The 15255-nt window shown below is 40.5% G+C and overlaps 2 long non-coding RNA genes across 2 annotated transcripts; one reads left to right on the forward strand and one right to left on the reverse strand.

Moving 5' to 3' along the window:
- Nucleotides 1-832: 832 nt before the first annotated feature.
- On the reverse strand, nucleotides 833-2818 carry LOC120729339. The gene is made up of 2 exons (XR_005694901.1): nucleotides 1905-2818; nucleotides 833-1309 (listed from the first exon to the last, which is right to left on the reverse strand). It is a non-coding gene; the product is annotated as an uncharacterized LOC120729339 (long non-coding RNA).
- A 7-nt stretch (nucleotides 2819-2825) lies between these two features.
- Nucleotides 2826-9444, forward strand: LOC120729334. The gene is made up of 3 exons (XR_005694895.1): nucleotides 2826-3070; nucleotides 7196-7289; nucleotides 9246-9444. It is a non-coding gene; the product is annotated as an uncharacterized LOC120729334 (long non-coding RNA).
- The last annotated feature ends 5811 nt before the right edge of the window (nucleotides 9445-15255 follow it).

The following is a 15255-nucleotide window of genomic DNA, read 5'->3' on the forward strand; positions in this document are numbered from 1 at the left end:
GATAAACAGGGAGCCAAGGTCGTAGCTTAGGCGCTGTGTGAGAGAAAGAATGTGAATGTTTAGGCTTTTATGATTAGGTGGGGGCCACTAGAGGCTATAAGAGTTTGATCAATGCTCCACCATTTCGAGATTTGATGCTGTCTGCGTACGGTGTCCATCTCCCACGCGTGTGATCATTAAAATCATCGTTTGACTCAACCCAGCCGGACCAGTGTTGTTATTGTGGTTTTTCCTCTTGTATCCATCCCCAATATTTGAATCCGTAACACTTCCCACGCACAACGGACACTAATGTTTTTGTCACTTTTTATGGAATCAAACTTAAAATAAGGTCAGTACTTCCACACTTTAAACGCTGCACGCTCATACCCTCTCCCGCACTGCTATATGATCCACTGTTGATCTGCACACAGCTGTTGTCATGAACGTCGCACTTGCTTACGTCACTGTCATGAGACATTCTCGCAAAAAAATTACGGTTTTAGTAACGCAGTAACGCAGCGTTCCTACGGGAAAGTAACAGTAATCTAATTACCGTTTTTGTAATAGTAATCCCTTACTTTACTAGTTACTTGAAAAAAGTAATCGGATTACAGTAACGCGTTACAAGTAACGTGTTACTGCCCATCTCTGCAGTTAACCATCTTGGGAAAGAGCAATACAAAACATTCTATTTAAGGCCTGTGACATCAAGATTCAGTTAAACAACAATTATAACTAAACAATTTGAGGTAATGTTAGTTTCTATTAACATTGAATTAGGTTACTGAATTGGCAAACACCTTCCTATTAACATTACCCATTTTACCCCAATAACTAAAGAATTTAGCACTTGCAGGTCAAAACCTTTATTCAAGAGACGCAAAAATAACATTGATACAGTGACTGTCAAAAATTACAGCACTGATCATACTGTGACATCTTGGTTCAAAACAGCACACTTAGAAATATTCAACGTTCTTTACTTCAACTGAATGAAACTGAAAATACCATTTCACATGACCCATATGGGATATTTAGACTGTATAACTGTTCACGCTACATCTCTTCACTAGTAAAAGAAAGAAAAATACAAACAGAAATTGAAAAATGCTGCCAAACAGACAAACAGAGAACTTGTACAGAGCAATAGGAAAAACAAACAACAACAACAACAAAAAAAACAGCCCTGTCACGTTATCCAGATCGTGAAGAACTACTATACCCTCGATGATGATGCCAACATCATAAAAGTCATTGCCTGGCGCATCCTCTGGAGACAGATGTTCATTGTGGTTTTCTCAATCTGTGCAGTGGCCACAGTCAAGTCCTGGTTAAACACAAAACATTTCTTTAAGATTCCTTTTTAAACTCTCTCTTTTTAATCTACCAGTTCTAATGGTAGAGTAATTTAAACCAATGCAAGCAACATAGTAAATAGCTATAGCCAAAGAGTGGCCTGCCATGCTGCCATTCATGGTCTAACAGAGTTTCTAAGAGAGAGTGAAAAACATAATAATTTAAAATGCTTTACATTAGTTTTTGTTAGAAAGACACCGGCCCATCAGAAATCCAGGTTATGTCACTCAGAAGATGTTAGAATTTAGACTTTCAGCCTCACAATTTGGTTAGCTGTTGGTCAGTTGGTCATTTTTTTTTCAAACAAAAGCTAATGTAAATATTGGTGGGATTTTCCTTTGTTCACTAGAATGACAAATTTAAAGTTTTTTCACACTGATGTGACCCCTAATACAGGGTGGGGGTGGGGCCTCAAGGGCCGGCGGCTGACTTCACTACCAGGCCTCATGTGAACTTCAAATTATTAAAGACGACTACTGGTCCTAACCAGTCCAATGAGGATCAAGTGGATAACTAAATGCATTTTTAAATGTTGCAAAGCCACAATCTACTCATAAAACACTCACCATGAACTCCTGCACCAAGATGTTGCAATTGTCTTTCACACAGATGTGGAGCACTTTGATGAGGGCCTCCCTTCGAGCATCAATGTCATCCTTAAGTATAACAAAGAAAACAGAGATTTTTGAACTTTTTAGTAGCACATAAGAAAATGATCCCAGACAAAAACTCTTGACTTTTTAAACCAGTCAACATGCAACACCAGCATCTACAAAGCAATATCAAAAGTTCCTGTTTGACATTAACTTTATGGATATATAGTTTCTAGAACATATATATAGGGACCACTGTACAATAATTTACAGTAGCACTGCTGATATATAAAATGGTGAGTTTTGAGGTTGTCTTCAAACACGTGCATTGTACTAGAAAAAGGTGTTTGAAGGATTAAAAATGTAAAAAGTAATGACTAGTTTATATTTATGAAAAAACCTGATGCAGAAAAAGTAGCAAAGAAACAAAAACATAACACATGGACACTTTTTCCACGAACAAGCTGAAGAGATGGATTTTTTTTTAATAAACCCATATTGTTAAAAAAAACAAACACTTAGAACCAAATTTATTTATCAGCTGCATGAATAGTAAAAAAACACAATTTCGTTTTAGCTGTCAAAGTCGAATTAACTGAAGTTACGTGTTTCCGGTTACTGTGGAGGTCACGTGTTTCCGGTTAGTGTGGCAGTCGCAATATGACGCTTCCCGGTGGTTGCAGCCAGACGCTCTTGAAAAAAGGGGGCGATCCACAGCCGCTCACTTTCTGACTACCAGTTTGTCTAAGGACATTACCTTGTGACGTAGGTGGGTAGTGTCCTTATGAGCATCCTTCCCCTGAATTCAGACACATCAAATGTTCTGATCCCATAGGAGCGCTATTGGCGCTAATTTTGAAATAACGCACCACGTGATTACGTTGCGCAGCTTAGTCACGTGGCCGCACAGCAAAAAAATCGCTACATAGCTGGGTAAAGGGGGCGGAGCAAAGTGTGTGTGTAGGAGAGGAGTCGAGCAGAGAGAGCTGCTTTTTCGTGAAACGGGAGTAAAGCAGTAAACTTACAGGATCATATACAACTACCTACTTTTCAATCGATACCTGCATCGATCTGCCCACCGTTGTCTCTTGGATTGTAGCTTAATCACAGAGTTCTCTCGTTTGTGAGCTCATCTAAAGGTAAGCACGGAGCTAACTTTGATGTGGTTTTAGTTTATGTTGAGTTTTTCTCTGGTGAGAATAATAGATTGCTTACTATACATTGAAGTTAGAGAGACTGTAGCGTTTGTGATTGCTTGCAATATTCTAATATGGCGGTTGCTAGAGGGTAAGAGTACATATAGAAAAAATTATCTTGGAATATGAACAAAAGAATGGAGTGCAGGGCAAGAGAACAGCCAACCCCCACCCCAGGACATAAGCCACGGGTAGAGCCAGGGGGAGGGCAATCAGCTTTTCTTCTGACAATGCTGTCTGTCTTCTCGTCTTGTTGAGAGCTCAGTGGATCTGCGTTCGACTACTCCGCCTATGCTGCACTGTCGATCCACTGAGCGCAGCACACGCTAACAAGACAGAAGCTAAGCTTGTTGCAACCAATGACTGTATAAAACATGGACGACACGACAGCTCCCCTAAAACGAAGCCAAAATGTCTCTATCGACCCCTGGTGTCTGGCTGCAGTATAGGTCATAAACCCCGCCTCCTCCATGTTAGCGGATGGGACTGGGGTCAGACTATAATAAATTTATTCTCCTCAGATAATTTTTTTCCAAAGATTCTTTCTTTTGTTATCAATAGTTCTCATCACGCTGATTGATGTCCAAGGGGTCTCCTCTCCCATAAGTTTGATTCTAATTCCTACCGCGGTGATGTTAAATTGGGGTGAAACGTCATCATTACAGCTTTGACTGGCAGCTGCAGTCACGGAGAAACTTGCGTATCTCTGCTCGGGAATAGCAGATAGAGCGAAGGCTCTGAGAGGAGGGCCAGCGTTTACGCTACGAAAACACGACCGAGTGTTTTAACCTGACAGCCTGAGGTGTTCTTCAGTAAACTGGACTACCCGACAGAAGGACCCGCTGCACTTTTTCGGTAAGTTAAACGTGTTTGTAAGCTAATCCGTAACTACCGTCCTTAGCTCGGTCCTGAGACCTAGCTAGCTAAGATGAGCACTCGGCTGTCAGGGTTCGTTTAGCTAACCCGTGCAGGTGAATGAATTTACACCGACTAAAGAAATCAAGAGAAACGCTCCGGGCTACTCGGTCACTAATTACTGTTACTGTACTTTTATTACAAGTATTATACTGTAAAAGCAACAGGCTGCATCCTGCTCCAGCTCCTGTGCAGAGCTGATTATTAAATATGTGCAAACAACACCATGTTTTCAGTCTCTTGCCACATCTATAAAGACAGTAACTTTTTTTGAAAAAAAAAAAAAGCTTGTACCTTGAAGCTCCTCATTACTCAGGAACTATGGATTAAAGTACTGTAGTGTACTGTAATACTGAAAAAAATGTAAGAGAAGAACTTCACATCCTGAGTGTGTGAGGACAGAAGAATCAGCTGTATTTCAATTTTGAGGGATAAAATTTATATCTGAGTTTGATGGTTCTGTTGTCTTTGTGATTACAGGAGCTGCCCTTAGATTCAGACCTTAGCACCACCCAGTGACAGCAGACAGATCATCCAACATGTTCACATATTAACTGCAAAATTAACTGATGAAAACAGTACAAAGGTTAAAGTACCACATGTGCTGTAGTGAAAGCTGCAGCTGTTTTATTGATAAAGTTAAAGATAAAAAACCTAAAGGATTAATCACGCATGTAACTGTGTCACTATATATCAGCATTAACAGGACCTCAGTTTGGTGTTTCACAAAGCTGCTGATCTCAGACCTGCACAGCTTCCGTTTTAAACACTTGATGTACTCAGCTGCATGAAGAGCACGTTTGAGTTTCTCTAACACAATTAAATAAAACCTGATGAAGGTCAAAGGTCGTCACTTGTTTGTTGAGCTACAAACAGTTTTTTGCACATAGTGTGTTATTTACCATAAAGTGATGCAGAGTTATTCATACCAGAGTAACCAGAGAGGATCATATATTTTTAAATATATAACTTTCTACAGGACTGAATATAATATCTTTATGTAAAAGTCCGGAGCCTCTGGGGAGTATCTGAGTATTTATAACATTACACAAACCAAAGGTCTCCATCACAGTGTTCATGAAATGCTGGGTTTATTCATCTCCTGGGGCGGGCCTACAGAGGAGCTCTGAAGATTTCCCTGTGAGGGAGCTGCTGGTGAAGATCATGAGTCCTGCTTGATCAATGCGATGAGCTTCAGTGTTCCTGGTGTTTCTTAAATGAAGCCTCTTTCAGTGGGTCAACAGGACTTCTGGCACAGGACAGCTGTGATGAAAGAAAGGGAAGAAGTTTCTCCAAACCTCTGGACCCAGAAACCCAGCTTGGTCCTGATTGTCTCCCTCACTAGTTTCTCTCCAGGGTGAATGTAGCTGTTATACATAATACGGATTATTATTAAATGAAAAGAACACATTAGACTACACTACTGAAACCTTCTGCTGCTGTTTTTAAAGTTTCATGTTACCAGGCTGAAGAGATTTAAACAGTTTTAGATCCATTACACTCAGTCTTAAATGTTAAAATCTCAAAGGACAGCATTATATTTTTGATATTAACAGTAACTCTGGGCCTCTGTAGAGTGTGCAGATGATCTCATCGCTGTCTAAAAATGGTTAAAAAAACTAAGGAGTGCTGATCCTTCAATAACACAGACTATTAGAGTAACAGGTGTGTAGCATCGCTAACTAGCTAGCAACAAGCCTCCAACACAGTGCGTATGCTAGCGGCTAATCTAGCAAACGAATTAACAACAGAGCGATTTTAGAACTATAAGATGATAAGCTGTGTGTCTTTTCTAATAACAGTGACATGGTTGTATTAACCTTAATTAAACGAGTCGTCAGTCGTGGTAAACCAGCAAAAAAACTCGAGCCACAGGTGCTACGTAAAAAGTGTAGGGGGGCGTGTTTGTGGTCATGTCCAGCGGGTGTGTGGGCGGGAGTGTTACAGTCGCTCCACCTCAAGTCATTACTGCGCAGACTCTGGCTCCAAATTTGCAAGATGGCAGCCTCCACAAACAGGATATTTTGGCTTCATTTTTGCACAATGGGAGGAGGCGGTGTCACGTCGTCCATCTTTTATACAGTCATTGGTTGCAACATGGCAAATTGAACCTCCCCCACCCTCATTCAGATCTGGACTTTGGAACTATTTTGGTCTTCATGTGACAAATGGTAAATGGTAAATGGCCTGCATTTGTATAGCACTTTACTAGTCCCTAAGGACCCCAAAGCGCTTTACACTACATTCAGTCATCCACCCATTCACACACACATTCACACACTGGCAATGGCAAGCTACATTGTAGCCACAGCTGCCCTGGGGCGCACTGACAGACCCTGAAGGTATGCGCGTCATGGACAAAAGTAAAACAGTATGTCGGATCTGCCACGCACTGCTCAATTACATGGGTGGGAGCTAGTGTGTTAGTGCAGTTTGCTCGTTAACGTGTTTGCCGTCCAGCCCCATGCACGGGGCGATCCGCGGTAGCTCGTTAACGGAGATTTGCCTTGTTGTGGCGTTAACGTCATTTCAGATTAACGCTGCCAGCACTAGTGGGAACACAACGAATATGACTGCACATTTACGCCGACATCATCCTAGTGCAAAGACAAGTGGAAGCAGACAAAAACAACAAGCACGCATGCTACAAACTTTACCAGAGTCATTTAGACAGCCGTTAGCACATGATTCTCCTTATGGGGACCTGATATGTTTAATATGCTGCTGAGAGTATAGCCCAGAAGAAGCGCATAGTATAGCTTTTATTTTGGAAAGAGACATTTCTCTGTAATAAACTCTCTTTTCCAAAGATGAGGGATTTCTCAATCAGATTTATTTTTTTATTACTTTATTGTTTCAGCAACATTAAATTTAAAAACTGTACTTTTGAGTTTAAAATATATATTTATAATTTTAATAAATGACAAATTAAAAAAGCACAAACATTTTTTTTGTATCGAAAAAATATCGAACCCTGACACCAAAGTATCAAACCGAACTATGAATTTTGTGTATCGTTGCACCCCTAATATATGTGTGTGTGTGTATATACGTATGTTTGTGTGTATGTATGTGTGTGTGTATATATATATATATATATATATATATATATATATATATATATATATATACTTCTTTTTTGCTGATTAACAGGAGATGAGTCTGGTGGTGCAGGAGAGGAACAATTTCAGCCATTTGGACTCAGCTCAGCCACACTACAGTGGAAACAATGTCTTCAACACAAAAGGTGAGAAAAGTATTAGAGTTTTCTGTTAAGAGCAGCTTACATCCTGGGCTCCTCCATATATACCGAATTTACATTCAAAATCAGAAACCACAGAAGTCACAAGAAAATACAAAGATCATATTTTATCTACACACATTGAAACAACAATATCATCAGTTGAACTCAAAAAATTTTTATGACATAAAAGATTTTCTCTGCTGATCAATATTTCCTAATGTCATTTTAATTGTACCTCTCATTGTGTCACATCATTGTAATGTGACACCATCACCTTCTGGTGATGGTAACACACAAACAAGGTGTTTGTTGACATGTTTGATTCCACCAATGGAGGGAGTTTCAGTTTGTTCCAGGGGCCCGTTCTTCGTACCTCGCTAAGTAAGTTAGCTGGATTTGATTGTTGACGATTTCGCGTGATCTTGGATCGTTCGGTTCCCCGAAGCTCATCCGGGACTTGCTGTCATAGCAACAGAGCCGTAAGCGTAAACCTGCTCGGGAGCAGGTTTACTTTATGTAAACAGGATTAGATCGCGGCCACGCAGGTATGTCCGCGTCATCATACGAAAGCAACAGCGACATTCCGCCACCGTTTCACCACAAATAAATAACATCAATGTAACCAAAGATAATGCAGCACTTGATCCTGTTATTGATGTCACACAGATACATACAGGTCATTTACTAAAAAAGGGAAATGTACTATTAACATTCTATTACATGTATGTGATTATTACAGATGTAATTCATATTTCAGAGTAGTAATTGTAAATCACTTCGTGTAATCAAGATGGGAGACCACGGCTATAAAAGCGAAGGTGGATTTGGGAAGCCTGTCGCAGCCATGTCCTGTTCGTTTACGCGAGCCACCCATTGCGGAAGGTGCAAGATTGATGAGGAGAGTCCTCAGAATTCAGCGTATATTGCGGGACAGACAGGATCCTTTAGCTCAGCGCGACAGTGTGCTCATAGAGAGATATCGATATTCCCGTGAGGGTATTATTTACCTAACCAACTTGTTGACGAGGGGATGCAGGACCACCACCTGTCTTTTTTTGCTCTGCCCTTTTCTTGGTTGCTGTTATGAACAAACAAACAGATTATTTCAGGGTCTCTTTCCATGAGACTAAAAGCAATATGTGATAAATATTACCATTCTGTAGAATATTCTTATATTTCACTTTTACTTGTTCCCATGTTCTAGTGGGTCCTGTTGTGGCTCTAATGTGAAAGGGGATATAATATAACATATTATAATATAATATAATGTGATATAATATTGGGTAATATAGTGTGATATGATAAATCTACCCTACCGCCTACTGGTGTTGGCCAGAGGGGCCGATGGCGCAATATGGCAGCCTGGCTTCTGTCAGTCTGCCCCAGGGCAGCTGTGGCTACAACCGTAGCTGCCTCCACCAGTGAGTGAATGTGAGAGTGACTGAATAGTGGCATTGTAAAGCGCTTTGGGTGCCTTGAAAAGCGCTATATCTCCATTATTATTGTTATTATTAAATTACTTACGAGTTTAATTTGTCAGCAACTTTCTGCCAGCCCTCTCTCCTTGCTTTTGCAGCCTTTGCAGTATTCCCTTGCGTTTTAATTAAACTGTGAAACTCCTGAAATCCCTCAATCAAGAGTTCTTGCTCTGCTGCCGAAAAATACCGAGCGCACTCCTTCGACATTTTCGCCGACCAATCAAAGGGTTGCCGATCAATGTTTCTACTATCGATGCGTAGCCCCTTTTACGACACCCAGTGATCTCACATTACTTCATCCAGCTGTACTAATCGTCAACAGCAGGTGTGTTCGGAGAACCGGATTAGCGAGCTCAGAGTTAGCGTGATGATTTGGTCTTGGATGTGTCATTTGATCTTGGATGTAGTAAGCGACGTACGAAGAATGGGCCCCAGGACTGCATTTCACTCACTGCCTCTGTTTGTATCTCTGTCACTGCAGGACCAACATGGAGCAAGAAGTCAGCGCTCTCAGGAGGCCGACAAACCTCACAGAAGAAAGGGAGAGAAAACCTACAGCTGTGATGAGTGTGGGAAGGATTTTACCCAGTCTGGAAGTTTAAAAACTCACCAACTCATCCACAGTGGAGTTAAAGCATACAGCTGTGAGTTGTGTGGAAAGTCTTTTACCCAGGCTGGAAGCTTAAAAACTCACCAACTCATCCACAGTGGAGTTAAACCTTACAGCTGTGACTTGTGTGGAAAATCTTTTGTGCAGGCTGCACACTTAAAAAAACACAGAATCATCCACAGTGGATTTAAACCTTACAACTGTGACTTGTGTGGAAAGTCTTTTACTCTGGCTCAAAACTTAAAAACACACCAACGCATCCACAGTGGATTTAAACCTTACAGCTGTGACTTGTGTGGAAAATCTTTTCTGCAGGCTGGAAACTTAAAAATCCACAGAATCATCCACAGTGGATTTAAACCTTACAGCTGTGAGTTGTGTGGAAAGTCTTTTGCCCGGGCTCGAGGCTTAAAAATACACCAACTTATCCACAGTGGAGTTAAAGCGTTCAGCTGTGAGTTTTGTGGAAAGTCTTTTACCCAGGCTGTAGACTTAAAAAACCACAGAATCATCCACAGTGGGGTTAAATCTTACAGCTGTGAGTTGTGTGGAAAGTCTTTTACCCAGGCTGGAGATTTAAAAAAACACCATGTCGTCCACAGTGGAGTTAAACCTTACAGCTGCGACTTGTGTGGAAAGTCTTTTACCCAGGCTGGATCCTTAAAAAGTCACCAGCTCATCCACAGTGGAGTTAAACCTTACAGCTGCGACTTGTGTGGAAAGTGGTTTACCCGGGAAAGAAACTTAAAAACACACCAACTCATCCACAGTGGAGTTAAATCTTACAGCTGTGACTTGTGTGGAAAGTCTTTTACCCAGGCTGGAGATTTAAAAAAACACCATGTCGTCCACAGTGGAGTTAAATCTTACAGCTGTGACTTGTGTGGAAAGTCTTTTACCCGGGCTGAAGGCTTAAAAAAACACCAAGTCATCCACAGTGGAGTTAAATCTTACAGCTGTGACTTGTGTGGAAAGTCTTTTACCCGGGCTGGATGCTTAAAAAAACACCAAGTCATCCACAGTGGAGTTAAACCTTACAGCTGTGACATGTGTGGAAAATCTTTTACCTGGGCCAGAGACTTAGAAAAACACCAACTCATCCACAGTGGATTTAAACCTTACAGCTGTGAGTTGTGTGGAAAGTCTTTTGCCTGGGCTGGAGACTTAAAAAAACACCAACTCATCCACAGTGGAGTTAAACCTTACAGCTGTGAGTTGTGTGGAAAGTCTTTTACCCGGGCTGGAGACTTAAAAAAACACCAACTCATCCACAGTGGAGTTAAAGCTTACAGCTGTGAGTTGTGTGGTAAAGCTTTTGGTCAAAGTCGAAACTTACAGAAGCATCTAGTTACCCACTCTGGAATTAAGGCGTACAGCTGCGACTTTTGTGGAAAAACTTTCAGTGAAAAAAGGTACCGAAATATTCACCTACGCATTCACACTGGAAATGATCTTTCCTACTGTGATCAGTGTGGGAAACTGTTTACAACCGATGCACAGTTACAAATACACATGTTTACCCACACTGAGGAGAGACCTTATAAATGTGACCGGTGTGAGAAGACTTTTAAATCTCCACATTACCTGAAAAAACACCAACAGATCCACACCAGAAAGTAACTCTACAAGTGCAGTTACTGTGAGGATGTATTGATTTTTTTATCTTGTAATTTTAACCTGATTGTTTGGAACAAGTCTGATCAGTAAACCTATGGAGTTATTCTGAATGAACTGTTTTGGAAAATGAAAAATCATTTTCGCTCGGTAAGCTGAGTGTTTTAATGTAAACAGTAAAACGTAATTGGACATTGGCAGAGATCACTTACGCTGTCATTGTTTAGAAGCAGAGCAACACAGATGGATCCAGTTCTCAACCCTATTGTCACTGTGGTGGTGGGAAAACGTTTCTCTGTGACTTTTGTGGAAAAACCTCCAATCATCAACGGGACCTAAAACCACATCAACGTAGACACACTGGAGACAAAATGAACTACTGCAAAGAATGTGGGAGAGGTTTCCACACACGTGCATTAAAAATACATGAACTATTCCACAGTGTGTTCAAAAAGCACATCTGTGACCAGTGTGGGTCATCCGTCACCACTGCACATGAGCTTAAAGAACAAGAATAAGCAAATCCACACAGTAGAGACACCATACAAGTAATCAAGCCTACTAAAGATGAATGCATGGACTAGTTTTTCCAGGTCCTGGTGAGACATCAGATCTTTTATCCTTGATATATTCTTGAGGTGATAGTAAGCTGACTTTGTTATTGTCTTAATGTGTTTTTCTAAGTTTAGGTCTGCATCCATCATTACACCCAAATTTCTCGCCTGGTTTGTGGTTTTCAGGTGTATAGATTGAAGTTCTCTGGTGACCTGTAATTGTTTTTCTTTGGTGCCAAAGACTATTACCCTCAGTTTTGTTTTTGTTTAGCTGGAGAAAATTATGGCACAACCAGTCATTAATTTCCTCAATGCATTTACCAAGAGCCTGTACAGGGCCTCTGTCTCCTGATGACATTGTGATATATATTTGTGTGTCATCTGCATAGCTGTGGTAGTTTATTTTGTTGTTCTTTATAATCTGTACCAGTGGGAGCATGTAAATGTTAAACAGAAGGGGTCCCAAGATGGAACCTTGGGGAACTCCACATGTGATACTTGTCTGCTCAGATGTGAAGTTACCTATTGATACAAAGTATTTCCTGTTTTCTAAGTATGTTTTGAACCAGTTTAGTACAGTTCCTGAAAGACCTGTCCTGGGGCCTGTTCTTCGTACGTCGCTTACTACATCCAAGATCAAATGACACATCCAAGATCAAATCATCGCGCTAACCGTGAGCTCGCTAATCCGGTTCCCCGAACACACCTGCTGTTGACGATTACTACAGCTGGATGAAGTAATGCGCGATCACTGGGTGTCGTAAAAGGGGCTACGCATCGATAGCAGAAACAGTGATCGGCAAGCCTCTGATTGGTCGGCGAAAATGTCGAAGGGGCGTGCTCGGTATTTTCCGGCAGCAGAGCAAGAACTCATGAGTGCGGGATTTCAGGAGTTTCAGAGTTTAATTAAAACGCAAGGGAACACTGCAAAGGCTGCAAAAGCAAGGAGAGAGGGCTGGCAGAAAGTTGCTGACAAATCAAACTCGTAAGTAATTTAATAATAACAATAATAATGGAGTGGGTTTATATAGCGCTTTTCAAGGCACCCAAAGCGCATGACAATACCACTATTCAGTCACTTTATTATTTAGCCTATTTATAGATTTATTATATTACACTATATTATCCAATATTATATTACATTATATTATATTGTCATATTATATCCCCTTTCACATTAGAGCCACAACAGGACCCACTAGAACATGGGAACAAGTAAAAGTGAAATATAAGAATATGCTACAGAATGGTAATATTTATCACTTATATTGCTTTTCGTCTCTTGGAAAGAGACCCTGAAATAATCTGTTAGTTTGTTCATAACAGCAACCAAGAAAAGGGCAGAGCAAAAAAAGACAGGTGGTGGTCCTGCACCCCCTCGTCAACAAGTTGGTTAAGTAAATAATATCCTCACGGGAAACTCGATCTCTCTCTATGAGCACACTGTCGCGCTGAGCTAAAGGATCCTGTCTGTCCCGCAATATACGCTGAATTCTGAGGACTCTCCTTATCAATCTTGCACCTTCCGCAATGGGCTGCTCGCGTATACGGACAGGACATGGCTGCGACAGGCTTCCCAAATCCACCTTCGCTTTTATAGCCGTGGTCTCTCATCTTGATTACACGAAGTAATTTACAATTGCTACTCTGAAATATGAATTACATCTGTAATAATCACATACATGTAATAGAATGTTAATAGTACATTTCCCTTTTTTAGTAAATGACCTGTATGTATCTGTGTGACATCAATAAAAGGATCAAGTGCTGCATTATCTTTGGTTACATTGATGTTATTTATTTGTGGTGAAACGGTGGCGGAATGTCGCTGTTGCTTTCGTATGATGACGCGGACATACCTGCGTGGCCGCGATCTAATCCTGTTTACATAAAGTAAACCTGCTCCCGAGCAGGTTTACGCTTACGGCTCTGTTGCTATGACAGCAAGTCCCGGATGAGCTTCGGGGAACCGACTGATCCAGGATCACGTGAAATCGTCAACAATCTAATCCAGCTAACTTACTTAGCGAGGTACGAAGAACGGGCCCCAGTTCTCCAGTCGTTTGAGTAATATGTTGTGGTCAACTGTATCAAATGCTGCACTGAGATCCAGTAAAACTAAGACTGACATTTTTCCACTGTCTGTATTCAGACATATGTCATTAAACACTTTGGTCAGAGCAGTTTCAGTGCTGTGGTTCTGTCTAAAACCTGACTGGAAGGCATCGTAGCAGTTATTCTGTTTTAAGAAGTAACTGAGCTGTTGAGAAACTGCTTTTTCAATGATCTTACTTAAAAATGGGTGATTTGAAGTGGCAGAGTTTATGCTGCTGACTATAGGTCTGAGTTGGACACCTTCCTTGTGGATTTTAGGAAGTCCGTAAATGCAGGGTATCGCATTGTCATGTAATTATTATCCTTAGTATCCTTATTTTCTCATTATATTGTTTTATTCACTTTAATCATGAAGGTTTGTAAAGCAAGGCCACTTTTGACTCATAAACTAAGTGCTCAGCCAGACTGCAAACAGGAAGTGTAGAGCTGTACAGCATATTAATAAATACAGGAAGCCAGACAGAATAGAGAAATTTTGCCATATAAACAATGTTTGTATCGAAACTGTGACGTATAAAGTACCAAAATAACACAGTTTATGATTCTAATGTTAGAGATCCTGCAACTGGTTTTTGGGCTGTGCAGGGGTCTCTGTCTTCCGGAAGATGATTAAATAAAAAGAAATATAAATGTTTTAACACGCTATGAGTCTGTTTTCTCTAGTAAGTAAAGTAAAATTTTATTTATATAGCACATTTCTAGATAGACATCACAAAGTGCTTTACAGATATAACAGATTAAAAGACAAAAAACAAACAAAGTTAACAAAAAGCAATTTTAAAAAGATAAGTTTTTAGCTGTTTTTTAAAAGTAATCAATGAATCAACGGATCGTAGGTCCTCTGTTCTATCATGGGGACAAAAGAATCGGGGTTAATAGCATCCCCTGGATAAAGTCGGTGATATGTAAGGCGGTCAATCATTTTGTCCTTTTCAAGGTAGAGGCAAGCTATAACTTTCTTTTTGTAGCTGCTTGTGGGGTCTCGGTTTAAGGCTCCATAGGTATTGTTGTCACTGAGGAGAGTAGTGATCTTTGTGTGGTAATTGTAGTGTTTAGGACCACGATGCATCCTCCCTTATCAGCTGGTAAAATAGTGATGTTGTGGTCTTTGCTCGGGGAAGTGACGGCTTTCTTTTCCTGTATTGTGAGGTTGGACGGAGGGACTTTGGCACTTGAGAGAGTGGCTGAGACTTTCATCCTGATTTGCTCTGCTTCTGTCTGTGATAATTTATTAATCCATATGGTGGTTTCTGTGGCTCTGATGACATCCACTATGGGCAACTGTTGTGGAGAAATGGCAAAATTGAGTCCTTTGGCTCAAGGTCGTAGATTTGGTTTTGGCATTGGTGGGGACGGATAATTCAACCACCAAACCCTGCCCTTTTTCTTTTATTTTCTTCTATTTTTTCCTTGGCTTCGTGATAAAAGGAGAAATATACTTGCCTACATATGTTATTCTACATGCTTTTAAACCATTTAAAATTACAATTAATAGTTTTATATGTGAATTATATAATGTTAAATTACTATTAAACAAATGACTAAGTATTTTAGACTTCAGTTTACTTCAGCCATATTCCATATAAATCAGGTATCGT

The sequence above is a fragment of the Simochromis diagramma genome, unplaced genomic scaffold (genome assembly GCF_900408965.1).
Source record: "Simochromis diagramma unplaced genomic scaffold, fSimDia1.1 OVJJ01000383.1, whole genome shotgun sequence".
NCBI classification, from domain to species: Eukaryota; Metazoa; Chordata; class Actinopteri; order Cichliformes; family Cichlidae; genus Simochromis; species Simochromis diagramma.